Consider the following 6,504-nt stretch of genomic DNA (forward strand, 5'->3'; position numbering starts at 1 on the left):
GGTAAATTGTGCTGCAGAAGAGTCTCTCACCTCTGATACAAGGATTTGCTGCACCTGTGGCATTCACGTGCAGCGCTTACTCAGGACAATCTGCTGCACCTGTGGTATTCACGTACAGAGTAAGGACTTTCAGCTGGTGTCAATAGAGAAATGAGGAGCTGCATTTAAGCCAGCGGTGATGAGTGCTGGCTGCTGGAGAATTCAACTTTTCACAGCTCAAAACAACGTTGTGTCGACCGTTTGGGGACGCTGAGGGTCGCTCCAGAGCCTGACCGTACGTCTGTGAAGGAGGACGAGGGTGAGAGGCAAATGCTGTCAGCACACGTCAGAGGTGACTTTCTTTGAATGTTTATCTATGAAAATAATATGGCAATTGTGCGTAGCTAAATTTAAATACTAAAAGTCAGTGTCTTGTTTGCTCCTCGCGGTGGTGGCGTGCGGAGTGATAATCCTCCACCGGCTGCGAGCAGCTGTTCTTTTAAATAACGCTGAGATCAAACTGAACGTGTTGCTGATAAGTAAGCCTCTAATAGTTTTCTGGTATTTATATTGAAGGATATCACCTTTGTTTCCTCCTCACAGAGTATAGTCCGGGAAAGGCCACCTGGGGGGGTGTCGGTGGAGATCCTGAGTCCTGAACGTTCGGGCTCCGGTCAGTCCAGGCGCAGAGAGAGCGCGCCGCCTGTTTAGCCACCACCAGATGTATTTTATTTTGACGTTTATGTACAGCAAGACAGGGTGATCAATAAACTTGTTTCTTTGGAACTGCTTCTAGTTATTTTAGGCTGGGTTCAGTCGGGCCTTGGATCGCCCTTTTAACTTGCACCCCCACATAATAGCTATGTCCCCAAAAACTACATCCAACAAAGATGTAAGATCACCTTCAATGAACTACCTTGAACATTTAGCATTTTCTACCGTACATATCTTTATGTCAACATCTGACTTTCCTATTTTGTGAAGATAAATGGATGTCCTATAGCTGCATTGTCCTCCATGGCTTCCTGCCCTATTTGTAGCCAGCTTTATCCTACAGACCATCTGGAGATGCATGCAGCTATCTGTGGAGAGAGGTAGTCAGCTAAAATTTAATTATTAAATGAGTGTCCAAAAAGGCACAGTGATGACAAAATCTCCCAAAACTCATCACTTTGCATCATTTCTGATGTCCATAATGTTACAACACAACGTCCTCAAAGAAAAGCAGCAAGCACATCAGTCAGTACATTAGAAGGTAAGGTGACCTTTTTTCTGTTCCATAAAACAGGATAACCAAATAAGCCAGGATTTTCCATCTGCATCAGACACTCAAAGCGCTTTACAAATAATGCCTCACATTCACCCCGATGTGATTTGGTGGCTAGCAAGCTTTTCATATTACCCAATGAAAATGTATTTGCCCTGTTAGACTGGAGGACTGTAGAAGATCCCCAAAAAGCAATTTGGCTTTTCACCAAAGAGATACTGCATAATAACAACAGTTCTGACGAGAATCACTTTGCAGTGGATTTGAGGAAAGACCAGGAGGAACAGGACATGTCTTATGTGAGCTTCTACAAACGGTCAAATGTGGAGTGGGCATCTCCACTGAGATGCAGACTTGAGGGTGATATATCGTTTTTTTTTTTTTTATATATGTCAACATTTTCAAAGGAGAATATTGCTTTGTAATACATGGACACGTACTTATATCTCCCCATTTTTTACCATAGGTGATGCTGCTGTTGGAGCTGGTGTTAACTGGCATGTTATGTCAACAATGATGATGAAGCTCAGAATTGGTTTCCACCTAAATCTTGGTCAGTAATTGTACCACACTTGGTTTCTAAATGGTAAATGGACTGCATTTACAGTATATAGAGCTTTTCCATCTGCATCAGATGCTCAAAGCGCTTTACAAATTTTTTTCCTAACAATGAAAATGAGCAGGCATTCATTGTTGGCTATAAATGTTATGTTCCAAGTGTAAGCTATTGTAAATGTATTGTTTAATCAGGAAATGGTGGAATCACCAAGATTTTTGATGGTCAGACCACTTGGTGCCTGCCAACTCTGCTGTGATGGTGGAGAGTGAGCTTTTTCTGATGGCAGGACGAATGATGGGGCATTGCTTCCTGTATGGTGGTCCTGCTTTTCCTGGCCTCAGCCCAGCCATCAAACATGTTCTGTGTGGTGGGACAGTTGACACTGCCACTGTTACTATTGAAGACTGTCCTGATTTGGACATCCGTGAAACAATCCAGCTGGTTAGTGTGGCGACCGTAATATTAGTACATATTCTTTGAACGTGTTATATTAGTAAGCACTTATTTGTCTGCCATTAATTACATTTTTCTTCCAACCTATCTTTTCTTTCTTCATTCCTTTCTATCTGAAGCTGAAAGAAAAGTCTGAACTCCAAGGTGAACAGCGTGACAGTGTTGTCAACCTTTGCATGGCATGGGACCTTCCGCTTCCAAACTTAAACAACATGAAGTGGCTCCATGACAAGCTACTCATACATGCGGTAAAATTTCAGTCCTTCTGCCCTGTTAACGACTTGATTAGTTGTAACCAATTTGGTTATTAAATTAACTGTTTTTCTTTATCCAGACTTCTAATGCTCCTTTACACAGGTTTTGGATCGATCAGCAAAACAAGTGAAGCAGTTACGGAAGGGACTGAAGGAGACTGGCATTTGGCCTCTTCTCTGCTATAGAGCAGATGTAGTGAAACTGCTTTTCCCTTGTGAAAAAGATGCAGAGATCACACCCCAGGTGCATGAAATGTTTGTGTATTAATCATTTATTCCCTCTAAAAATACCTCAGTTTTTTACTTCTATGTATGAATTTCTTTTGAGACCAGTCCCTGTCTTTACAGATGATTCTTGCACACATCACATGGCCCATGCTGAAATCAGATTTTGACTCTGATGATGAAGATGAGGCGTCTGTGGAGGCCATCACACAGGTCACAGGCTACTTCAGGAGTTTTATTGAACACGGTCTGTTTTAACATTAACTCTCATAAACGTCCTTTACTTCTTCTGTTAAATATATTCAATTTATCAACATAAAACTTGAGTATTACCTCTGCCAACTGTTTGTCTGAACAGCCTGGTGCCCATAATTTTTCATACATCACAATGAAATTACTACTGCATTCATATCCTGACAGACAAGAAGTGATTCAATTTTCAAGGGCAAAGTCAGGAATAATCCCTCTTTGACAATGAAATTTTTTTTCAAAAACTCATAACTGTCAAAAAAAAAAAAAAAAAATACATTTCTTTCATACTTGAGAGCTTTATGTAGGATGGTATCCTTTATCGACTGAAAAAGTTTGATCCGGATCTGATACGGCTTGTGGGTTTTGTGGACATTTGAATTGATGTACATTTTGCATTATATCTCAAAAGTGCCTCAGTTACTCTTATTTGTGACAATGAGGTGCAGACTGGCTGATCTTCATCTGATCCATATTGTGGATTTAGCAGATATTTGATTCTTTTTAACATTGAAAAGCCCTCTTGATTTATATTTTAGCTTATGAAAAGCCACTTATAACAAGACTTGACCTTGAAAATTTTTTCCAAGGTAAAAATTTGTGGAGTTGGAAAATAGTGTTGAACAGGGTGCTCTAGTTTAGGATGCGTTTCACAGGTCTGTACTGTCTTTTCAACAGCTTCCTCTGAACAACTGAAGAATCTGCTGCAATTCTGGGTGGGTTGGGAGGTTCCACCCAAGGAGCTAATTGTGAAGGTGACAAGTGTCTTTCTCCCAAGGGCCCTGACATGCTTTGAAACTATTAAGTTGCCTGACCATTACACAACCTACAAAGATTTTGAGTCTGACTTGGTTGCTGCCATTACTTCCTGGCACACAGGATTTGGTCTTGTTTAAAGATAACAGAAGATTGACCCCACCTAGTGTGGTATGGTGTGTATTCCCATAGGATTTTCATGCTAAAATTGATCTTATTTAGTTTCAATAGGGCCTCGACTGTCAGAAAATGATAGGATTCAAATTTTCAGACCCCTACTTCTCTTTTGCAAGGGGGCAAACATTAGTACAGGGGTAATTTGAAAATAGTTAAATTAAATCAATATTCACCAATATATCTGTCTTGTTAAGAAGATTAAAATAAGGTATAAACTGTCTAGGTTTTGACCAGCAGTTGCATAGGTATAAGGTTCAAGATCATCCAAATGCTCAGATTTACAGATACATTTTGCCATTTAATTATCCAACCAAATGCCACACAGTGTAAAACAGTATATTTTTGGATCCTAGGAGACAATATGAACAGCTTGTCACCACTTTGTACAAAATCTTATCATCAGGTAAATTTTACCGCAGGATGACAAACCATTATGGGACTATACCACTTTAACTAGAGGTTGGAACCTAGGCAAATGTACAGTAGTGTTCAGAATAATAGTAGTGCTATGTGACTAAAAAGATTAATCCAGGTTTTGAGTATATTTCTTATTGTTACATGGGAAACAAGGTACCAGTAGATTCAGTAGATTCTCACAAATCCAACAAGACCAAGCATTCATGATATGCACACTCTTAAGGCTATGAAATTGGGCTATTAGTAAAAAAAAGTAGAAAAGGGGGTGTTCACAATAATAGTAGCATCTGCTGTTGATGCTACAAACTCAAAATTATTATGTTCAAACTGCTTTTTTAGCAATCCTGTGAATGACTAAACTAGTATTTAGTTGTATAACCACAGTTTTTCATGATTTCTTCACATCTGCGAGACATTAATTTTCTTGGTTTGGAACCAAGATTTTGCTGGTTTACTAGTGTGCTTGGGGTCATTGTCTTGTTGAAACACCCATTTCAAGGGCATGTCCTCTTCAGCATAAGGCAACATGACCTCTTCAAGTATTTTGACATATCCAAACTGATTCATGATACCTGGTATGCGATATATAGGCCCAACACCATAGTAGCAGAAACATGCCCATATCATGATGCTTGCACCACCATGCTTCACTGTCTTCACTGTGAACTTTGGCTTGAATTCAGAGTTTGGGGATCATCTCACAAACTGTCTGTGGCCCTTGGACCCAAAAAGAACAATTTTACTCTCATCAGTCCACAAAATATTCCTCCATTTCTCTTTAGGCCAGTTGATGTGTTCTTTGGCAAATTGTAACCTTTTCTGCACATCTTTTCAGTCGGGTGCATGCCAATCTAGGTGCTCCATACCCCGCCTTGCTGGACAAGTGTCATTCATACAGGAACAGTTTAGGGGAAAATCCACATTTTGTGTGCGATCACAGTGCAATGTCAGCGGTTACGAATTGGCTGATTTTCGATTATGACTCAGGAATTTTCACGCTTGTCTTTACTGAGGGACTGGAAGTATGGAAGCACATTGTACAGAAGTGATTTTCACACAAATAACAAAAATGGCCTGATCTCATAATTACAAGATCAGCAATCTGATTTTTTTTTTTTTTTAAGACAGTGAATGCAATATGCTTCCATAGATTAGGAATTTGTGGGGGTACTTACTTTTCCCTTAATTAAACAATTTGTATGTTGGTAGCTGTGACTACCCTGGTGCAGTTATATTTTTCCAGCACCTTACCCTTGTTGGCAATAAAGCGAAGTGGTCAATCAATCAATCAATCAATTTTTTTTATATAGCGCCAAATCACAACAAACAGTTGCCCCAAGGCGCTTTATATTGTAAGGCAAGGCCATACAATAATTATGTAAAACCCCAACGGTCAAAACGACCCCCTGTGAGCAAGCACTTGGCTACAGTGGGAAGGAAAAACTCCCTTTTAACAGGAAGAAACCTCCAGCAGAACCAGGCTCAGGGAGGGGCAGTCTTCTGCTGGGACTGGTTGGGGCTGAGGGAGAGAACCAGGAAAAAGACATGCTGTGGAGGGGAGCAGAGATCGATCACTAATGATTAAATGCAGAGTGGTGCATACAGAGCAAAAAGAGAAAGAAACAGTGCATCATGGGAACCCCCCAGCAGTCTACGTCTATAGCAGCATAACTAAGGGATGGTTCAGGGTCACCTGATCCAGCCCTAACTATAAGCTTTAGCAAAAAGGAAAGTTTTAAGCCTAATCTTAAAAGTAGAGAGGGTGTCTGTCTCCCTGATCTGAATTGGGAGCTGGTTCCACAGGAGAGGAGCCTGAAAGCTGAAGGCTCTGCCTCCCATTCTACTCTTACAAACCCTAGGAACTACAAGTAAGCCTGCAGTCTGAGAGCGAAGCGCTCTATTGGGGTGATATGGTACTACGAGGTCCCTAAGATAAGATGGGACCTGATTATTCAAAACCTTATAAGTAAGAAGAAGAATTTTAAATTCTATTCTAGAATTAACAGGAAGCCAATGAAGAGAGGCCAATATGGGTGAGATATGCTCTCTCCTTCTAGTCCCCGTCAGTACTCTAGCTGCAGCATTTTGAATTAACTGAAGGCTTTTTAGGGAACTTTTAGGACAACCTGATAATAATGAATTACAATAGTCCAGCCTAGAGGAAATAA

General features: G+C 40.4%; 1 long non-coding RNA gene across 1 annotated transcript; it reads left to right on the top strand.

The window, feature by feature from the left end:
* The first annotated feature begins 1,193 nt into the window (after positions 1–1,193).
* On the top strand, positions 1,194–1,768 carry LOC117523750. The gene is made up of 3 exons (XR_004564608.1): positions 1,194–1,234; positions 1,409–1,606; positions 1,713–1,768. It is a non-coding gene; the product is annotated as an uncharacterized LOC117523750 (long non-coding RNA).
* Positions 1,769–6,504: the final 4,736 nt, after the last annotated feature.

Source organism: Thalassophryne amazonica, chromosome 13, assembly GCF_902500255.1.
Source record: "Thalassophryne amazonica chromosome 13, fThaAma1.1, whole genome shotgun sequence".
Lineage (NCBI taxonomy): Eukaryota > Metazoa > Chordata > Actinopteri > Batrachoidiformes > Batrachoididae > Thalassophryne > Thalassophryne amazonica.